We start from the raw sequence: 23,796 nt of genomic DNA, 5'->3' as shown, positions 1-23,796 counted from the left end.
ATTTTGTTAAGTGTCAGCTCATAAGTACAAAATTGGTCTGCAGTTATTTGGGTCTGCATTGTGACGGAATATATTTATTTTTGGATTCATTGTTTATTGTATATTATTTCTGTCCTTGAAATAAAAACATGCCAACTCGGTGCGATGTAGGAAATTGCCCACTTCATTACTTATTGAGGATGATACTTGCTGGTTTACTATGAATGCTGGTACAATTCAGACATTTGCTAGCTATAGCTAATCTTTTGAAATAAGCCCTAGCAATTTTTTAAATTTGTTTCGTAGAAAGTGTGCTCAAGAACGATCTTAATGAACGATTTTAATGTATAATGGCTTTTTTGTTTTTGACAATGTTGCAATTTTTGAGTGGTTGCGGCCATATTCTTTGGCAACATTAATTAACAATAAAGGTCCTTTCTTTGTGCTTATTTATAATCTCTAACTTTGTTATCATGTAAATCATTTTTTTCCTTTTGGTAACATTTTTATCTATAAATTCTATAGACCATTATTTAACTATATATCTCTGTAGTTATATATGTTTGATGAATACAAGGTTATAGTAAGTATGATTATAATGCTCAAAATAAAATTTCACTCTCACTTTTTTCACAAAATTTCCTAATTTGAAGGATTTTAACTAAAGGAAATCGGTCATCATGTCTCTTTTAAAGGTTGTTTGCGTGGGCGTGTGCGTGGGCGTGTGCGTGGGCGTGTGCGTGCGCGTGGGCGTGTGCGTGGGCGTGTGCGTGTGTCAGTCAGAATATTTTATAGAACTTCTTGAAAGCTGCAAAATTTTTCAATACTGCCAGTTTGAAAAACAACAGTTTGCATAGCAATGTGAATTTCTTCTTCAATTCTCTGTACAAAAATAGGACAACTCCAATTAAAGTGGTTTGAGACTGATGCATTGTAGACTAGCTGTAAAACACTTTGCAGATTTCCATTGTTCTCCCCAACATTATTGACATGTATGGCTGCTATCTAATCACCCCCGCGTTGCATGAGTAATAAAAAAGTTGGTTTGCATAGACTGATCAGCGCAAATTTCAGTAGACTGCATATTTGGAGTTGTTTTACAGTCTGAAAGATCGCTCTCAATCAATCTCTTTGCTGTTCGTGAATTTGTTTTCCTTGATGGGTAATGCAGCTAGTTAAATAAAAACACCCAAGTCAAAAATATTTTAAAACCCTCTGCAGATTTTCTAAAATAAAATTAGCTTGCGAAGCTATTAGTATATTCATTTTTAAATTCTTCGCCAAAATTCTTCTGTTAAATTGGTTTCAAAGAAGTAAGATTTTTTACAAGAATCCAACGCGTCTGTATAAACTCCTGTATAAAAAGAAAGTTGTAGCTTGTTCGTTCATGTAATTTTTAAAGTTTTGTTTATTAATGTTGTAAGCATAAGTGGTGCACCCTAAATCTGGAAGCGCCTTAAGGTTATTAAAAGTTAGCCATTTTCTTCTCAATCGTAGAAACGATGTGTGTATATGTGTCAGCACTAATTTCATGATCACCAATTATTAACCAACATTGATTTAGATATGGTGTATTGTTAGAATGTCCCCGTTAAAAACTCAATTCATTTGTCCAACACGTAGTATTTGAAAATTTTGAGCGATTGCTTGACTATTACTGGCCATTAATCTAACTCAAGGTTAAGGAGCCTTGGTATGTCTTGAATTCTCTGTGTCACCAACATCATCTGACATCATTGTCTCATTTGGGAATTAAATTTATAATCCTTGTTATTGACTATTATTAACTGCAGAGCATATAAGGCATCAGTAACTAATCTCATTATGTGAAATCTACTCACTTTTTAACAGTTACTCATATTCCTATCTAATCACCTGTGCATTGTGCCAGTAATAACAAAGTTGTTGCACAATTTTTTTTACCATATACAACATTTATTAGTTTTGCTATTGAATTAAACTGTTTTTTTACTTATGTATTCAATTGTTTTATATTTGCTAATTAGCCAAGTGCTAAAACTTAACAATGTTTAAACTTAAAACGCTATATTAAAATTATGTTTCCAAAAAATGAAACACCGGCAATAGCTTGATATCAATACTGTAAGTAATACTTACACATAAACCTAACTTACATTACACGTTAAACCTTACTTTACACCAATACACCTTCATCTTAAAACATTTTTGCTAGATCTTGTTGTTTCAATATAATTTGTATTGTGCACATTTTTAAAGTTTGTTCATATGATTTTGCAAATATCTTTTCTATAAATTATTTCATTGAACGTGCTCTTCTTATAGGTTTATCGTCAATTTGCTTTCCCAAAAACTACATTGTTTAGAGATTTCAGTTGCTCCAAGGTGAAGCATCAGTACTTGCAACAACAGAGAAAGTCAAAAACAATTCATTTGTTGTTTGAGAGAACGTATCGAGAAGTCACGTTTTGGTTACAACATTCGTGGCTCGATCGTCTTTGGGTGTGATTCTCATTTCGTGTGCAAAAGGTCCTGGGTTCAAATCCTTGTGAAGTCAAATAACATTCTTGATATTGATGTAAAAGGGAACTTTAAATATCCATAGCACTAGGAGTCTCAGGTATGTTTCTAGCTTTCAGTGTGAGAGGTCCCGGGTTCAATTTCGAGTTAAGCCGGTCAAGCCTTATTAAGAATTGTCTCCCCCAATATTTAAAACTAAAAATCATTTCAAGATTATTATCTTCATTTAGTCACTCATCTTTGTACTAATAAACCTAATTACATGTTTCATATTTGTTTTGAATTTAAATCTGTTAGAGAAGAATTGCTTTGACCCTGGCATAGTTGTCTCGGTATTGTATACTTCTATGCGCAACCCACTCTCCTTACAAAGAGTTATGGCAGATGTGACCACAATTATATACTGGTAATACTTCTTTTGAAACTGCTGCTCTAGATTCTTTAAAGTCACCTTTCATTCTCATTTAAACCCACCGCTCAACAAACAATGAGAACTAAACAAGATGGTGTGTTAAGACTTCCCTGCTTCTTACTCATATATTTTGATGTTATTTGCTTGGGAGCAGCTTCGCCATTGAAGCATAATGTAAACAACTATGTATCATAAAATAGACCTTTAAGTATTGAAATATGTTTGAGAACTAGGACACTCGTGTGTATATATTTGATAAAAATGATCTTTTGTTTCTATACAGAACTAACATGGCATAAGTGCAATATCACTTTAGTAAAGATCACTGGACTATAATATAGCAAGAAAATATTAGTCTATTAGAAGTTGTCGTCTCATGTGCTAGAGATGATCACACTCATCATTCTTAATGCAAATGAGAGTACAGGCTAGTAGTTGTTTTATAGACAACTCACCAGTTTATAATATTTTTAATATAAACATGCGCTACTATTCACCTGTTGAATCATCCAGGTAGTTTTGACTATTATAATTCTTACAAAACTGAGTTCCTAACTCTCTGTGAAACCATGTTTGATTGTTTCAACTGAATACAGATAAATAGCTAGCAATACAAGGCAATTTTTCAGGGTAATTAATTTTTATTAGGAGCTACTTAAAAATCTAAATTGTTTCAGAGGACCCCAGCCTTTTCTATTGTAAAATGTTGTAAATATTGGGCATTGGAAAATACTTAACAAAGATTTGTAGCTCATATTGTAAGTTCGTTATATATTATTTGCAAACAACATATATCAGCTCGTAAAAATATTTCTCAGCTTTCTAAAGCATATTTATTTAAGGCTCAATAACATTTTAAAAGTACAGCATTTTTTGCTGTCAAAATTGTGCTACTAAAACCTCCATATTTAAGCACTTTGGAGTTGTGGACACTCAGCGCCTGAAGGTTAAATAATGTTGGGCCATGACTACAAAGGCGTTGCTTTGAAGTTGCCAAACGCTCTTTCTCTCACCTATCACACCTACCACACCATTGACCATCTGTCATTATATAATTTTACTTGCAGGATAGAACCTGCAAGTGCTGAAGATCAGAAAATATTTGTTAAAAACAAATGCACCATAAAAAAAAGTGAAAAAACACAAAGTGCTTCCTTGGTAAACTTTATAATAATATGACTATTTATAACAAATTACAGAAAACTAAATATTTAGTATATGTTGCCTCTGCTCGCCTGAACACAAAGTTAGACAATTGTGATAGTTTTCAGTGGCGGTAGCTTAACAACCACCATTTTTTCTTTTGTGATGGTAGGGAAGAGTATTTTGCAGCCATTACTTACTGCTGCAGTTTTATTTAGTGAACAAGATGGTATCTCCAAATTGACTGCATCAATAAGTCAATGTGTCAACATTTTGCAGGTTGTAGCTAGGTCAAAACATCACTGAATCTGGCTAGGAACTCTTGAATACATTGTTCCTCTACCTAACTGTAATCACATGTTTTGAACCAATCAAGACACAGTAAGACTTAGCGCTGTGTATGTGACCGGCGCTGGCAATGCCGACCTTCAAATCTACTGAACGCATATGGTGAAATACTAGGGATGAATTGTCTCCGCCTGAGGAGACATATCGTATACGCTGAGGAAGGCGTGAGTAGCTGTTGTAAGCTCGATGTGATTGGCTGAAGCGTTCTTGTTGATTTCAAGGCGATAGCCAGCTACGGCTGTTAGTGAGCTAGTAACTGGGATCTCAAATATTATGGACTCTGGTGTAACCACTGCATTTGATGGTAAGATGTATGTTGTATTTAGTGCATGAATCAGGTTGCTAATGAAAATCCTACCTAAGGACGAGTGATGGTCTAAGAGCTTGGCAAATTATTAAACAAATTACATGTTTCAAAATTAAATGCAAGAATATCGGCACTCTTGCAACGTACATGTATAGGCCTATTAGGTAACGAGCAACACGATTGACATGAATCGGCATCTCAAGAAAATTCTCATCGATTGTTGTAGGAAAACATAACGGTAAATAAAATTTTTTTTTTATGAATGAAACAAAAACTTCATATAATGCAATTGTCATACATTCTTTTTTCCCTGTTTGGCTAGAAACGTTGTTATGTTCCAATGTAATACGGATGTGGGCCGTGTTCCTTTCACTCATGCATTGCTCGCTGCGTCTTTGGCTTCTGTTAGTGTAGCACACTTTTGGTTCTTTACAAGCTCAATCAAAGTGAGAATTATTTTTTTTTTTAAATAGTAAGAGATGTTATAGGATAACTTTGAACTTATTTTCAATTTGAGAGTAGCCTATTAAATAAAAAGTCAGCCTGTGTAGCAAAACCTTGGGAGCAGATATCTGTACTAATTTTACTGATAAAACAGCAGGATGTGGCGTTTTGCCTGTTTATCATATTTAAATAATTTATTTCTGTTAGTCTTTCACATCAGTGACAATGATAATAAAAATGCTATTCACCTGGTTCACTAGGAAGTGAAAAGAAACGGTGCATATAACATGTTGATATTTTGTTACCATTTTTATGCTACATGCTTTGGGTCTGCTTTAATTAGTGGATCACAGCAGGGCCACTTAGTAGCAAACCCTAAGCTGTGTGTACATATGTCGATAATATGGTACTGGCTTTTGACATTTTTCCACCCAAATTTGCAAAATTGCAATTGTTTGCTAATAAATTTGTTCAGATTACTACACGATTAATTTTGATGTTATCATTACATGTCAACTTGATCTATGTGAGGAAACAGAACTGGAATCGATCGGTTCGCATTAACTGTTGAAATCCAACAAGCGTTAGCTTATTGAAAAATTTCAAACTGCTGCTTGCAGATTTTGCGAGACATTTGTCAGCCGAAATCTTTAAAAATAAAATTTCATTGATTTTGAGCTGGCGTACATAAAGCTTTAGATTGCACAGGCCACTCGCAAATTTTAAACTCTTTGTGTAACTTGCATACAACTATTCTATGATTGACGATACAGGTTGCAGATTGATACGCCTCTAGTCATTGTCTGTCACTAAAAGTTAGCATTATTGTTGCTATTTATTATTTATGATTGTTTGTGTAGTTTGTCATTTCATGCACAGTTTTTAAAATTGTTGCATGGAGCTCCTTGGAATATACCAAAAATGAAATCTCCAACTATCCACAAATTAACACAATATTATATAGAGTATTCGGGTAAATAACAGGAGTTGCCTATTAAATTAACAATTGTAAATGTGGTATAGTGTAGATGGCGAGATTTTAACTAATTTCTCTTCGTAAATAAAAAAACGGATAGAATTGCTATTTTTACCATTTGTGACCCGGACTGCACAACTATTAACAATCTAATTGACCAACATGTTGACAGGTTGCCAAGATTGATAGACTTTTATGTCCGTTTCTCAAAAGTTAAAAGATCTGAAATGAGTTTTGTATCTTTACATTAACAAGTTGTCGCTTGTCTATCCATTTTCATTTTACAAATTTGAATATCCGTCCATGCTACTTGTAAATTTGTACTCTCAAATTCGTAATTGTTTAAAAGTGAAATGGTTTGGTCTAATTTGACTAAAACTTCAGAATGTTGATTAAGCATTCTAATGGGGAATATTTATTTATTGGTCTATAGAGTGAATATAAAGGAAATCGACGACGAAATACATTCGAGTCAAAAACAATCATGCGCTTTTGCCTTTGAGTCGACGGCGACAGCGAGCTTTTGCTTTGGAGTCAACAACAGTAGCACGCTTTTGCCTTCGTCGATGGCGCGCTTTTGCCTTTAAGTCGACAGTATCAGGGCGTTTTTGCCTTCGAGTCGACGATGATAGCGCGCTTTTTGGTTCAAGTCGATGGTAATAGCGCGTTTTTACGTCTACGTTTTTTGCAATTGAGTTGAGAGCGATCGCATGCTTTTGCCTTTGAGTCGAAAACAGTAGCGCGCTTTTGCCTTCGAGTCGACAGCGGTAGCACGCTTTTGCGTTCGAATCGACGGCAAACTCAGAAGCGATCATGCGCTTCTGAGTTCGAGTTGACGGCGATTGCGTACTTTTGATAGTGTCTTCACTTTTTGTTCTTATAACATTTAAGTCTATAGTTACTTTATTTGTAGTTTTCATATTCTTTTATTTTCAGAAGTGCTCTTTGTGTCTGCAGAAGTTGCCTCCCTCGATATATACAGCCACTGCCGATCTCCAAAAAACTGCAGGGACATAGAAAATATGCGCGAACCGTGATGATACTGGGGTAGATGGCAACCTGATCTATTCAACACTAGTGTCATGCAGAGAGGTAGGTCGGAAGTTGATGCTGTACTCTATGGGAATCATTGTTACCATATATACAGTCATAGCTCAACATGTGAGCATGAATCGTTTCAAAACCGAGCTTGTATGTCAATTTTCTAGTATTTCAAATCAATTTGTCCACTATAACATAACTAAATACTAATTAATTTGTTTTTCTCCCTATGAACCAAATACTTAAAACATAATAACAGTCATTTTACATTGGAAAAAGTGTTTTTGTTATAATTCACTACTTACGCTCATGAAGTAACAAATAACTATATAGTGGTTATTATCTGCAACAAATTGTAACAGTATTATGTAGTATAATATGGAGTACGATCAGTACATAGCATAGTCTATATAGTAAGTAGCATACTGTATGGAGTTCGTATCTTCGAGACAGACGTAGGGGCTAATGGTGGTTTGAAATAGACATGACAGCGACACCTTTTTCTGTAATGTAATTTGCAATAACTTGGCTTTCTATTCCTACTCTTAAAATATGTTCGGATGTTGTGCTACATATATCTCGCGCTAGATATAGGTTTAATTTGGTTTGTATTTTCAGTTTTTGTATTTATCTTCGGACTTTGCACTTGTCGTCTTACTTTCAATTTTGGCTGACTTCGTTAAAACTTTCAAACCGATCTGATGATATAGACCGAGCGATGCTATTCTCCTAAGTCGCCCCTGCTTCCTAGCAAAGTTGAAACCGTTCTGTATGCTTGTATCTTAAATTTCTCATAGCAGTTTTAAAAAGCAACAAATAAAAAATAATGCAAGGAAATGTGATTAATTAAAATGTAAAATTAAATATGATACAGAAGCAGCTAACGCTAGCATTTGCCAGAGAGGGAGATATCCTAGGAAGTTATAGAGAGTTATCCTTCATTACAACAGTTGACTTTGATAACGTAATTAAAATTTCTTCGGCGTTCATAGTTTGAAGTTTCTCGCTGGTTAGCTAATTTTTCCTTTGTTTCGCTTTCACGACTAGCCAGCCGTTTTAAGATAAACCTATCTAAGGACGTTTGCCTTTGTCGCCCTTTCTACATGTTGCGATTAGGACGAACACAGGTGTCGTCACAAACAGTTAATGCATGACCACTAGCCAACTTGTCCGAATGTTTATAGTTTTGCTAGATAGCACCGGCCTTTTCACATAGCATCGTTCTAGCATTGTTGATCTTTTATCCAATGCCTGAGCAGTCTCTCCATTAGCGGTCATGAAGATCGCTGCGCCGTTTAGAAACTATGGTTAGTCCTTTTGCGAACTAAATAAATGCTCTGAATATAATCCTTCTGTTTGATAATTGTGGACGTATTTCTGTCATATTGCTGAGCTAGCTCAATCATGCATACACATTTTGCATATTTTCAATAATTTTCCGTTTAATAATTGTTATCATTTGCTTTTGCTATGCATTTCATCTTTCATTTTACTGGCAAACAATCGGTCTACACACAATACTTTTAATTCATATAATTCTGCACTGAAAATCGTGCACAAAAAACACGGTACAAAAGTATAACCTGAGCAGTTGAAAAATACAGAGTGTTGGTGTTCCCATAAAACACCTCCGGCATACTTGGCAACTGACTCACGTGCTCGTATCTCAAACATGGCTCGTATGTTAGTGCTAAAACTTGCTTAAAAGCTGGCTCGTATCTCAAGTTTCTCGTACGTTGGAGCACTCGTAAGTTGAAGTATTACTGTATAGCATTTTGTACTCTAATCTATAATATCAAGCAGTAGACAGCTCCTAAAGATCACTGAGTCACTTGGAAACTTGCCGGCTGACCTAATTTATCAGTAGCCAATAGAGATAGCTGTAGTTACAGTAGCTGGCTTGAGAAGACATCGGGTCAGACACAATGTCTCAGCTGGTAACAGAAACTTCTGTTGATCACAGCATGCAATTTAACTCTTTCACTACTGAACTAAACTCGCTATTCTAACCAAATTGATCCAAACGACTTTTCGAGAGGCCACTTTCGAACACAGCATCCCTCAACTTGCCTGTCAAATTAGGCGGAAAAAGGTTTCAATGAGCTCGACTAAAATTTATAGTGAAAGCGAGCCAGGAACAGGTAGATAAAAATTTAGCGAGTAAAAAGTTGAAATTCAGTAAAATAACTAAAATACATACTGAAGTTTATCATCAAGTGTGTGTGTATTAAGCTAAATTTCTTCCAGTCAAGTTCAACGTTTATGTTGTACAAACTCCCTACGGTACGTACTGTACGTATTACATTATAGCATGGCATTTTTATTGTAGATCATAACCATTAAACACACTAAAGTTACTATAGGTAACTATAGTTACTAAGGTTAACATATTATCTCTTCACTATTTTTTATATGTACGGTACAGTAGGTATATAAAATTTTAGATATCAACTATGGTTTTGATACCCTCCTATACAAAATGTGCTCCTTACGAAGCCAACACCGGAATGAATTATAATCCTTTGACGAGGGTCCATTGTTGCATTGAAGTGGTTTCTGATGTATCTGCTCTAGGAATCCATAAGCCAGCATTCTGCCCAATCTCTGCAATGATCTTAGTTCTTAACCTGTCCTGGCTGTGTGTCAATGTTCTATAAATAAACTAGGCTAGTTCTATCTAGCTAGCTAGGCTGTTCATAGCTGACTTGAATATTATAGTCTGTGGTTAAACTCTCTACAGTCATGCTGTCAATTTACTCGTGTCTCAAGTTGGATGTTGGGACACTCATATGTCGAGGTGTGACTGTATTATAATTATAATCTAATCACTTTTTGTTTCTTATTACCAGTAAATCTATAGTTGCACTGCGTCAAAATCATATTTGAAGTTTTTTCTATTCTGTCTTTGTAGACGTATTCTTCTTGTCTGTTGAGATCGCATCCCTGAATATATACAGACGATGCTAAGCTCCTACAAACCACTGTCTTTGCAGACGTATTATTCTTGTCTGTTGAGATCGCATCCCTGAATATATACAGACGATGCTAAGCTCCTACAAACCACTGTCTTTGCAGACGTATTCTTCTTGTCTGTTGAGATCGCATCCCTGAATATATACAGACGATGCTAAGCTCCTACAAACCACTGTCTTTGCAGACGTATTATTCTTGTCTGTTGAGATCGCATCCCTGAATATATACAGACGATGCTGAGCTCCTACTAACCACTGTCTTTGCAGACGTATTCTTCTTGTCTGTTGAGATCGCATCCCTGAATATATACAGACGATGCTGAGCTCCTACAAACCACTGCTAATCAGAAACTTCCACAAACCATGATAATGGTCGGGACATAGGAACTAACGTCATCTATAGAGGTGGGTCAGCCGTTGATGCCGTGTGTTATGAGAATATTGGTTAGTTGGTACTCCATGAAAGGAAGTAGGCCGATAGCATGATTCAGCTAAAACTATTACATAAGAAATGATGTTAACATGGTTTTACTAGCGTGTGTAAGGAAGTAGTATGTACATGACTTGGTTAGTATCAGACCATGTCTTATAGAGAGTGGGCTATCTTTACTATTGCTACATAGCACACTGGCTCATTTAGTGTTGGCATCCGTATTGTATGCACTTGTGTGCATTCGCTTAGTATTTAGTGTATCAGATGTTTGTATACAACTACTGGAAATCAGTGGCCGTCTGTTGCCAAAATTGTATCGTTTCGCGAGTTCAATTGCTGTTTCCATAATGCGCATGTTTGCATCAATCTGCAAGGTAAAACCGGCAAAATTTGCAAATCAAAATAAAGTTTGTTATGAAATTTGGATGAGTTTTGTAAGGAGTGTTTGTATTAGATAAACACTATGGGTTTCTATGCACTTCTATGGGACACGTCTGTCTTATGATCCCATGTGGAACGAATTAAAGTCGTATGGCAAGGGTCTACTCTATGGCAAGGGTCGACTCTATGGCAAGGTTCTACTCTATGGCAAGGGTCTACTCTATGGCAAGGGTCTACTCTATGGCAAGGGTCTACTCTATGGCAAGGGTCTACTCTATGGCAAGGGTCTACTCTATGACAAGGGTCTTCTCTATGGCAAGGGTCTACTCTATGGCAAGGGTCTACTCTATGGCAAGGGTCTACTCTATGGCAAGGGTCTACTCTATGGCAAGGGTCTACTCTATGGCAAGGGTTCATTGTATAGCTATTTGTGTTGTAATTCTACAAGCCTACTGGGTCTACATGATTGAAAATTTCAAAAATCCTAGACAACTCCGGACTCGCTGCTAGTACTTTACAAAAATGTAAAATAGGCCGAACATATATACATGTGGTGATAAAACAATAAATAATAATATAATAAAAAATACAGCTAGAAATCTCTAGTCACACCAACTGAACTGCTCGTTTAGTCACTCGCAGTTCGTCTGCAGGGGACTGCAGACGTTGGTCACAGTAAAGGGTTAATAAAAGGTGGTGAATTTTTTATCTATCACACTTTTTATTTATTTCTGTTATTGTATATCTATATCTAAGTTTGTTAAGCTTGTAAATGTAATTTCTTTTAGATTAAAGCAATGATGCTGAGTATTAATATTTAATCTCTATTCACTGCCATGTCCATACTCTACTCAAACAGTAAACAGCTCTCCAAAGAAGCGAGGCAGTCTCTTGGCTGCGTGCCAATTGACCCTGTTGGCCAGCAGCCAATAGCAATAGATACTGTTGTAGTAGCGTTTGCTGGCTTGAGAAGACGTCATGTCATACACAATGTCTCAGCTGGTAATGAAACCTTATGTTGATCACAGCATACATTTAAAATAGAAAACTTGTGGATGTCCATTTATATCACTAAATCTCCATGACTCAATTAATCTGTGACATCTGTAACAATCTGTAACATACGCAAGATTGAACTGGCCAAAACCAGTGAGTCAAGAAAATTATGCTACTCACAACTTTTGGCCAAATGTTTTCATCCCTTTCACCCTTTAGCTGGGTTATGGCCCCGCAAAAACACTCGAAAATCGCGTAACTTATTTTTAAAAATTCAATAAAATCAATATTCTATGAACATGCGTAGCTCAAACTGAAATTTATTTTTGTTAACGGAATCTTTTGTACAAACACTACTAGTTTACATATGTACTGCTAAAAAAATGTTACAACCATGTACAATTTTTCCTATGTGAAATGCTTGGAAGCATTCCTTTCGGTGGAGTCAAACGCGACAGCGTAGCTGTACAAGCTACCACAACGGTCACTCTTCTCTTTATATTCCAAAGTTTTAACAGTTTACATCACTTCTATCATCTGAATTACTTTATCCTGATCAGACTAAAGATCACTAACGATCGCAGGATCCAATAAATTTATATTTTACAATTTTGAACGTCGAGCCAATGTTGACAGGTTTTCCCTACTTACATATTTTTCTAAGGAGTCGCGATTTCTTTAGATTTTAGCGCAAGGCAATGCCTCTCAGATAATCGTTTCATATATTGTAATTTATCGACTAACCTCTTGTTGATGATATTTAAAACTTACTAGTGTTCATATCCTTTGTTTAGTGTTACTAAGCGAGAGCTTTATAAACGTCTACCGAAAGCGACATAAAAGTCGTTTCTCATGCAACCGATAAACGACATTTTTGTTGTTTCCCCTGCCAAAGGGTTACGAAAGATGGAAACAGCACATGAAAACGATGTGCGAGAAAATGCAAGGCGAGCTATTTCATTTTAAACATATTTTATACTCTATTCATTCCTTTTTCAGGAACTGCCAGTAAGCCAAAAATGTGCTACTATTATCTCTGCTATAGAAGTTCTCATCTTTGTTAACTACTCACTTGTGTTAATCTGCAACATGCAATTTCCATTCAACATTTATTACATGGTAGCTTAATTAAGAGCTTGTAATCGCATTCCCACATATTTGGTACCTGCAACACAACAGAGTAAGACATGGTGAATCTTTTGATACCAGATAGCTGTGATATGAATTTTGTTGCAAGTCAACCTTTAAATATTTACTTGGACTTACCTAGCCAATCGTGACAAAGCAGCAGGGGTAAATATTAAGCACTCCTAGTACATACAACTTATAGTGTCTATAACTAGAGTTAGCGGCAGGATTCAAAGTCAGCGAATTATAGTGGATCTTACTTTAATGTACTTTAGCCTTTACTCAACTCCGATGACTTTCCTTTGTGACTAGCTATATAATACTATATAACTAGTCTGATCCTCCTAAAATGATAGAACACTAATTACTTCTTAATTTAATACATTTGACTTGGTTGAATTTAGCTCGTCTGGTAGAATTCCGTTTGGAAAGGGAAGTTTTAACGAAAAGGTTTGTTGAGATAAATGTATTCTACAGCGATCTTTCTTTGCTGCTGTACATAGCATTTTACATGTAGACTTATTAGTGGTTATTTTGGGAAGGCCTCTGATTTTTCCTTGAAAACACAATACTCCCAAAACCATGCAGGTTTTTCTAAAGTCAAACTCACTTGAATAGCTGTCTCTGTGTATTGTTGAATTCCTTGATGAAACTCCGTGTTTGTGAAATTTTAACAATGTTAGTTTTTAAATTATTCTTTTGTATTGCTCAATGATAAGATGGTGCAGTGATTTCCTCTGTTCATTGTTTGTAGGTACATTGGGGCAGTGCCAGGACTGTCTCACCTCTGCTCTACATCTGGCTGTATTTACATTGACTTCTGCTAATACTTTTATGGATCTTCTTGGCATGGAATGGAGGTGAGTCAAGATCTTAAGGATATATTAGCAGTTTGAGGCCTACACTCCCCATCTGACCAGTAGTAGCCTCATCTACATAAGGCTACTGAATTTGGCACTAGTCCAAACGTTGTGTGCCAGCGTTCTAATAATAGCCTATTGGATGAGTAATTTACCAAGTTTCCATACAGTGATAGTGTAGAGACGCCTGGGTGAGCCAGTGCTGAAGCGATATGCTGTGCTGACAAGTAGATATGTTTCCATACGGCTATATAGTAGAGTGATGGTTGTGGGACCATCATGTCAAGGCATGTCTGCATACGGAGTGACAGAAAAATAAGGCCTTTCCACACGCACAAGTGATCTGGTTTTTTGTGTTCAAGGAAGCCTGCTGCCAACAAATAACGCCATTGTTTTTGCAGTGTGACCAAAATGTGGACACCATTTTCTTATAAAAATATATTTATCTGAAATATCTTTGGCCTAATGTTAAAGAAGTTTGCTAGCGAAAATGTCTTCAAGTCGATTTTGCAATTGTTGTTCATTCAATATAAATGTCAAAATATAACAGCGATATTGCTCTGTTATCTCTGAGTGAAAAGAAAACTTACTTGTTGTTTGTTTGTGCTAAATGATAGACTGAGATCCTAAACTTACGATGGCATAATTTTGGTAAAATTGGTTAACCCTGTCATCCATGATCAAGGTTTTTGTGTAGGTACTAAAACGAGCCGTTATAAAGCCAACATATGCTCCAAAACCTTCTAATATTTCTTCAGGTAATGATTAATCCTGATCACCGTGCATTAGTATGGTTACAGTCTAATAGATTTTTGCCGTAAACATCGTTGTTGTGGAAACTTATGCTATATCATCTGCCTCGGAAGGAAAATGAATAGGATGGTGTATTAAAACAGAAAGGGCTTATCAAAGGTTTGAAAAGGAAATGACTATGAAATTCCTGCAGAAGCTGTCAAGGAAGAATTTGAAATTAACTTATTTTGACAAGATTATTTGAGCAGGTCCCTGTATCTGTTTTAGCCGTTGTAGATGTGCTGCATTTGATAAGTGGCGGTTGTCTTCTTTTGGCCTTGTTGGGCTGCAGTTATTGCTAGCTGGCAAACAACTCCAAGTTGTACCTTGACCTTATGCCAGAGTTCAAAGTATATGATATGCATCCATGTATGGTGTGCACCTTTATATGGTACGCACTAGTGCTGGACACGAGTACTTCTTTGCCAACGAGTTTAGACTCGTCTCCTTCCGTTTGAGTTTTTCGAGTATCGGGTAGATGGTAGTGCGCGGCATGAGTACTTGGCCAACGTGTTTTTCGGGTATCGGGTTTGTTGATAAAGGTTTTATGTCTAAAATTTCCAAACATCAGACATATTTTAAATTTCACAATGCAATTATAATTTTATTCAACTTTTTAATCTTATTTTTACTATGTTCTAACGACCGATATTGGTGCTCGCAGCTTTAACCTTTTGAAGTTTGAACCCCAACTGTCAGTCTTCAGGCATGGCGTAGGGTGTGTCAGAATCTCTATTGGCAGGAATTCACTTGGCATTGTTCACAAAAGCCAATTTTAAGTAACAGCGTAAACTACCCAAATTGATTTTTGCACAAGTTGTTAGACCAGAAATTTCACTTCCATTTGGAATAGTTTTCAAATGTCTCTATTTGCCTTCTTGGTTTTAATAAGAATTTTTATTTGAATGATATCGCAAGAGAATGGCCACAACTGGTTTATTGGTAGGATGTGAATGGTTGTGTGAATGGTTGTGTGAATACTAGTTACATTTTTTCAGTGTATTTTGAGTCATAAAACAATGATGAACATGTGCTCAATGGATATGATGCTATTGTAAATGTTTTTACGAGTTTTTTTCAATCGTACGAACTTTCAGTTTCAGCCCGAAAAATGGTAAGGTACTGTTTTATTCTGTTTAATGACATTTGCACTGGGTGGCCCGACTATTTTTACTAGTGTTTCAGCTAATATCGTTGTATTATGAGCGTTTTCAGATATATATATATATATATATATATATATATATATATATATATATATAATGAAAGTTTGATAACTTTGGATCATTGGACAGATTGCCCAAGGTTACTAACATGCATGGACAAAAAATGCCAGAGTTCAAAGGGTTAATAGGCGGGTTATTTAACAGTGTTTAGAGTGCCGCCGCAATAGACCAATTTTTTGTCCACTCTACTCGAGGGATCCGTGTACCAAAATCTGAACTCGTAAGTCAAAACCTGAACTGGCAAGATCGAAGTGCTCGAAATCTCTATCACCCAAGACTCGAGAGAAGATAAACCCGCGAGTTCAACGAGTTATATTACTCATGCCCAGCACTAGCATGCACCCGTGTATAGTATGCACCCGTATATGATACGCTCCTGTAGATGATATGCGCATGGGTATGGTATACTGCGGGTTTTCTAAAATCAAACTGACTTGCATAGCTGATCATGTGCATAGTCAAATTCCTTACGTATTTGTGAAATTTTAACAATGTTGGTTTGCGAATTATTCTTGTTTTGCTCAATGATAAGATAGTGCAGTGTTTTCTTATGTTCATAGTTTGTAGGTAGATGAGGGCAGTGATAGGACTGTCTCACCTCTGCTCCACGTCTACTTGTACTCACCTAGATTTCTACTACTCTATGGATCATCCTTACATAGACTGAGGTGAGTTGATATCTAAAATTAGCAGTTTGAGGCTTATACTTCCCCATCGCCCAACAAAAAGCCTCATATACATAAGGCTTCTGAATTTGGCACTAGTCCAAGTACTGTGCCAGCCTTCTTTCTATAAGCGGTCTAGGATGAGTAAAAGTATGGCCACACTAACAATTCTTTCCTTGGTTCTGAGCAAAATCATGAAATGTACGAAAACACAGAATTAATGGGCCGAAATTCACAGAATTTTCTGAGCTGTGCATGCACCAGTGTTGGGCCAGTAAGAAGTTATCTGCTCTTACCGACATCGAGGGATTATCGGTATCCGGGAAAAACAATCATTTTCAGTGACAGCTAGTTGTCCATGGCCGATTTGATATGATCGGTATTTATCCGTAAAAGCCTATCGGCAAATAGTTATCCTGATAGATTTTTGTATTTGGCAGGCTACAGCATTACCAGTGACGCAATGCGTGGGAAAATCTCCGGCACAATGAGCTGCTTATGAAAGAGCTCATTTGACGTCTCGCGCACAATCGCCATGTGTTGGAACGAGATTACAATCGCACTTCAATTGATGTTATGGTTCATTGCAAAAAATGTCTCTTTGACGAACACGCTAATTAAAAAAAGTCTCAGCGCACATTGGCAATCACAACTTTTTTCTTCGACATTCTAAAAACACAACACATGTGAATTATATTATAACTCTTTCTTCAACAAACATTTCCACGCTTACCTAAATGTATCTAGTATTATATTACGTCTTACATTGATAAATATAAAACGTAATATACATGTACGTTTTATATTTGATAAAACCCTCCGTTTGATATTTGATACGTTTGATATATTTATACGTTTTATATTTGATTTATACCCCTACCTGCGTTATATAAAAATGGGCAGTAGGTAAGCTGAAGTTAAACACACCGAAAACCATATATCGAACTGCAATACCAACAATACCGAACTTTATTAGTTGGCAAAGGATACCAAAGACGGTAAATACCAAGGATACCAACACCGGGAAAACCGGTAAAAAAGTGCAAGGATATCCTAACCGGCACTAAATTATATACTGTCCCAACACTAGCATGCACACCAAAATAGTCGACAAAACGCTTTTAATTGTCTAAACAAATTATTAGCAAGCATGATTTTTGCAGCTTTCGCAATTGCTACAGTCCAAAAAATGTATTACGACTCACAATTGAAGTACCGTTGTAATTCAACATAGAACATACAATGCAATTGCTTAAATTGCGCTATCGTTGGTTTTTATCCTTCACACACTACGGCTAAAAATCAACTTTTTCTAACAATGACAATTTTTATTTAGCAGCACACAATTCCCGTTGTAGCAAGACTTGCCAGATTTAGTGCAATCGAGTCAGTTTAATGTATTTACTATGGCAAGTTACATTAGTATTTTTCTTGCGTGTCACGTTATGTGCCCGGACTATATAAATTGCAAAAGTTGCTAAAATCGTGATCGCTAATAATCTGCTTAGCCTATTTGAAGCATTTCGTGAACGATTTCTGTGTGCATGCACAGCATTGACCATTCTGTGAATTTCAGCCGAATAATTCTGTTTTTCGTTTATTTCGTGATTTCAGTCAGAACCAAAGAAAACATCATTACGTGTGGGCATACCTTTAAGTTTCTCTTATCAAGGTTCTTCTTTTTGATAGGGAAACAAAAATAGTTTTTTTAACTTTGGTTTTATACCCGTGTTTAAAATATATTTTTATGACAGTGTGTACACTGTACTATATGTGTATACAACGTCTATACTCCTCTACATTACCATACTTTTCAGACTATTAGCCGCTACTTTTTTCTGATGATTTGAACCATGCGGCTTATATAAGCTATTCTGTGGCTTCTTCTTTCATCACAAGGGCCCATTAACCAGAATATCTAGTTAGTGTACCTCTAGCAGTGAAAGAAAATACGAAACAATGCCTAACAATACTGGTCCGTTAGGCACTAGGTTAAAAAGCGTCGGTTAATACGAAACAGTGCCGTTAGGCACTGTTCTGTTTTAAACCAGAAAGTTGCTGTCGTGTTAAAAAGCACCGTCCTGAGTTCTGCGGCCTATACAAAGGTGCGGCCTATGTATTGTTCTATTATCGTTTTTTTGAAAAATAAAGCAGATGGGCCTTATATAGGGGTGCAGTTTATAGTCAGAAAAGTACTGTAGTTACAGTCATAACTCTACATATGAGTTATGATATGACAACTCCAACATGCAAAAAACTTGGTATACAAGTTGACTTTCTTTCAAGTTTTTTCCTTGAGATACGAGTAATCTTGGAGATACGAACATAAAAGCTGGTTGTCGTTGGCCACTATATAGCCATTACATGGCCAAGTATCCGAGAAGCCGCTTTCGAAAACACTATCGTTTGGTATTTCTTCTTGAATTCATTTGAAAAAACGCTTATTAAAGGTTGGCAAAAAGATAGAGGCTACGCGAGGCAAACCGAGGCTAATTATACTAGAAAAATTAGATGACATAATTAAAGCACATCTGGTAAATATTTAAAATATAGCTTCGCGTATGTGTTTAATGTACGAAATTCATTCAAGTTGAATTCAAGTCTGTTTTGTGCAGGGTGACAATAGTTTAGTGTGGTTAATCAATTACATGTAATATATGAATGTAGTATATTTGGGTGTGGTAGGCCTAAATGTCTGTATGGTATGTACCTGTATATGGTATTTACCAATGTTTGGTATGCATCCGTGCATGCTTTGCACTCCTATATGGTATGCATATGTGTATGGTATGCATATGTATATGGTTTGCGCTTGTACATGTGTATGGTATGCACTTGTCTATGGTGTTTACCTGTATATGATATGTACCCGTGAAATGTATGCGCCTGTGTAGGAACCCGTGAATGGTTTCCTGTGGATGTACCTGTGGATGTACCTGTGGATGTACCTGTGGATGTACCTGTGGATTTTCCGTGTGGATGGTATGTACCCGTGTACGGTATATACCCATGCATGGTACACACCTGTATATGATATGAAACTGTGTATGAGCCATTGTATAGTTACCACCCGTGTGTGGTACATGTCTGTATATATGATATTTGCCCATGAATGGTGTCCGCTATTGTATGGTATATACCCGTGCAACGTACGCGCCTGTGTCTAAGCCTGTATATGGTATGCGCCCGTGAATGGTTTCCGTCCGTGAGTGGTATCCGCTTGTGCATGGTATGTGCTGTGTATAGTATGTGTCTGTTTATGGTGCACACCTGCAATCGGTCATTTTTATTGTCATTTTTATATAACGCAGGTGGGGTTATAAATCAAATATAAAACGTTTAAAAATATCAAACGTATCAAATATCAAACGGGGTTTATCAAATATAAAACGTAATATACGTTTTCTTTTTGATATAATATAAAACGTATATTACATTTTACATTTAAGATGTAATATTATACTAGATACATTTAGGTAAGCGTGAAAATACTTGTTGAAGAAAGAGTTATAATATAATTTGCATGTGTTGTGTTTTCAGAATGTCTGAGAAAAAAAGTTGTGATTGCCAATGTGCGCTGAGAGACTCTTTTTGATTAGCAATTAACCATAACATCAATTGACGCACAATTGTAATCTCATTCCGTTACATGGCGATTGTGAGTGAGACGTCAAATGAGCTCTTTCATAAACAGCTCATTATGCGTGAGATTCTCCCGCGCAACAGGTTGCTAGTAATGCTGTAGCCTGTCCAATACAAAAATCTATCCGCATAACCAATTACCGATAGGCTTTTACGGATAAATACCGATCATATCAAACCGGCCGCGAATAACTAACTGTCACCGAAATGGTTGGCTTTCCCGGATACCGATAAACCCTCGGTGTCGGTAAGAGCGGATAACTCTTTACCGGCCCAATATTAGTACTTAATCATAGACATATTTAAAACCTTTCAGTTTGAGTACTTCAATCATAGAGCTATTCATTTTAGCTAATAATTTGTTTTGGCTTAACCTTCTCAATCCTAACAGCTGTTGGTCTGGCATCGCGTAGAGTGTGTCAGAAGCCTTAGCAGCTGGAATACCGTCATTAGCATTGCTGAATTCACCAAAGTTATTTTTAAGTAACAGAGTAAACAAATCAAATTACTTCTTGCGCATAGCGTTAGACCAAATATTTCTCTTCCATTTGTAACAGTTTTCAAATATCTTTATTTCATTCATTCTAATAACAAATTTTATAGGAAAATTTTATCGCGAAAAAAACGATGTCTCGTTTTATGGTAGGTCATAGATGATTGCTATACAGAGGAAGAATTTTATGCTACTTACTATACTTATCCAGTCTAGTTTGAGCCATTAACTAAAAATGAATGTGTGCACAATGGATATGATGCTACTGTAATTATTTTTTTAGAGGTTTTTTAAATTGTACAAATTTTTATGGCTTTAGCTCCGGGAATGAAGAATTACTGTTTTTTTGCTGTGTAGTGACATTTGCTGTGGATTACTCTACTTTTTTGCTAGTGTTTACCAAATATCATGGCATTATGAGCATAGTCAGATATATTTAATGAAAGTTTAGAATCTTTAGATCATTGGACAAATTGCCCAGGGTTACTGACGCGCATTGTCAAGAACTGCCAGGGTTCAAAAGGTTAAGGTTCTTAGTCCAATAGCTATTCATAGGCTTGTAGCATTAGATTCTTAGCCATAGAATTATTTATATCACTTTAAATATAATATTTAGTCATAATATTAGTCATTTTCTTAGCTTTAGATATTCCGTCATAGAGGTGTTGATTGGTCAAATGTTTTCTTGGCTCTGTAAGCTGAACCCTGATTGGCCAACTGTTAGTATTTTTTTCGCACACACCTTGTCCTTTTCAAACGTATATATCTAATGTTTTGAAGTCCTATGTTGTATCTATTCATTGTCAATTTATATTCTTAGAACCATTTCATTTTTCAGGGTCCCATCCCCATGGCTGACAAAAAATCAAACCCTTATCGCTTAGTACTCAGAGAAAAACTGACAGTGCAGATGTGACGGCAAATTGCCTCTCCAACGGCAGTTCAAATTACAGTTGATTAAATGAGATTTCATCGATGCATTACTGTAGGGACAACTCATAAACTCATAGTCTTCATAATCATCCATAGCCTCATTTCCTATCTGAGGTTAGTTATGGTTAGTTTTGACACTTACAAATCCTTCCATCATATACCATCAGGTATTTAAATAGTTACAGGAAATTTGTGATTTCAGAATATTTTATTCCAACAAAAAGTTGGTATGTTTTGTGTTTCTGTGAGCTTTGCTATTTGCTCTTATAAGTAGACACTTAATGAGTAATTTCATAAAACTACCATGAAGTTGCTTTACTCTATTGATATGTTTCAGTGCAATTTATCAATGTCCGTAGTATCCAGGAATATTATGAAACTGACTGTAGTTTACTATGAATATTGATGTTATAGACATATACCTCTGACCCTTAAATATACTCTGATGATAGCGGCTTACCTCCTTGATCTCTTGTTTGTCAATTGTGCAACCAATAGGTGGAAGAATAAACAATATGATCAAAGATCATACTAACCATTGCGGCTTGAAATGTTAGAGAACATACCATCTTGAAGTCGCAGAACTTGACCACAAAATAAAAATATCTGTGATGGTGAGAGCCACTCTTAAATTTTAAGCAAGTCGTGTCAATGACAATAGAAAGAAATGAAGCAGTTTTACTTGTAGTCATTGAGTTCGCATGAATTGATGTTTTCCCAATAATATTAGTTGTTCTTCTCTAGTTGTGACCCAAAAATAGCATTCCTATGTTGAAAAACCAAAAACTACATGAAGTAAAGAGGCATGGCTGGATGTTGCATATAACAAGGGTAAGTAATCATGTTTTCATCAGGACTTACGTAATGGATTTCTGGAGCATTGAGTGAGTGTCAGCCGGTCATCATGTGAGATACGGGGAGTTGGAGATGAGTAATAAAGCCTAGCATAACTACAAACAGTGAAACAGTTAAAAACATGGGCCTACTATCCACAGAGCATCATAAATACTCAATATTTTATGAAGAAAACATTTTGACCTAATTGCTTCTTTTGAATTAACTTACCAAATTATAGACTTATTTTCTATTGCTTATGAAATGCCAGGTGGTTGAAAACATCAATTTTTAATAAAAATGAATGATGTCCAAACAATCAAATCCATTGCGTATCAGCAAATGATGTCGTTTTCAGCCAATCATTTGAAAATGAGCAACTCCTTTACGTATCAGTAAATGATGTCCTTTTTAGCCAATCATTTGCAAATAAGCAAATCCTTTACGTATCAGCAAATGGTGTCCTTTTCAGGCAAACATTTGCAAATAAGCAAATCCTTTACATATCAGCAAATGATGTCCTTTTCAGCCAATCATTTGCAAATAAGCTAATCCATTGCTGACAAAAATTGCATTACCAAAAAGCAAATCTATTAGGTTTTGCTAAATACTTTGCAGTTTTTGAGCAGCGTTTTACATTAGCCAATAAGATATCAGTAGATATTTATTATAGCTCTCCAGCTGCAGCTCTGTAATTTAGTCTGGTCATACGTAGCTGTATGAAATATAATATTTATTTCTGTTCAGTTGATGAGTTGTGTTTTGGAATAATGTGACACGTCAGGAAGGTGCTTATTTTTTCTCCCAAACATACTCATCTTCTTAATAGCTGTCTTATCACTCTGTCATTCTTATAATATGCAATGAATAATTGAAATGAATATATGTTTTTAGAACTGCTCACGTCGAAAAGGGTGCAAATTGCTTAAAATATTTTAATGATTGCCATTTTTGACACTATTGTAATAAAAGCTCTGATTGGCTACCATATTGTGTTTAGATGCTCAAAATAACGTACTGTTTCATATCATGCATTTAAACACCAGCAGTACTGCTCATGCTGCTCACATGAAGACTGCTGATGTTGGTCACACTTATGACATGGCATCAACGACACCAGCACCTTGATTTTTAGAACTGCAAGTCGGTATAAATATACCTCTGTTACGGTACAGCCAGCTAAAATCCCAGTATCTTCGTAAGGTCAAGGTCATCTCTTAGTTGGTTTTTGATTTATCGGTGCAGTTTGTTGCCTACTAGCATTGGTCAGTCCTGACTGCAGCTGTCAACTC

At 36.1% G+C, this 23,796-nt stretch overlaps 2 long non-coding RNA genes across 2 annotated transcripts; both read left to right on the top strand.

The window, feature by feature from the left end:
• Positions 1–4,644: 4,644 nt before the first annotated feature.
• Positions 4,645–10,250, top strand: LOC137402045 (uncharacterized). Its single transcript, XR_010979429.1, has 3 exons — positions 4,645–4,685; positions 7,045–7,200; positions 10,061–10,250. It is a non-coding gene; the product is annotated as an uncharacterized lncRNA (long non-coding RNA).
• A 3-nt stretch (positions 10,251–10,253) lies between these two features.
• On the top strand, positions 10,254–22,031 carry LOC137402044 (uncharacterized). Its single transcript, XR_010979428.1, has 4 exons — positions 10,254–10,526; positions 13,814–13,919; positions 16,498–16,605; positions 21,576–22,031. It is a non-coding gene; the product is annotated as an uncharacterized lncRNA (long non-coding RNA).
• Positions 22,032–23,796: the final 1,765 nt, after the last annotated feature.

The sequence above is a fragment of the Watersipora subatra genome, chromosome 8 (assembly GCF_963576615.1).
Source record: "Watersipora subatra chromosome 8, tzWatSuba1.1, whole genome shotgun sequence".
In the NCBI taxonomy this organism is placed as follows: domain Eukaryota; kingdom Metazoa; phylum Bryozoa; class Gymnolaemata; order Cheilostomatida; family Watersiporidae; genus Watersipora; species Watersipora subatra.
This window is presented reverse-complemented; position numbering and strand designations above follow the sequence as displayed.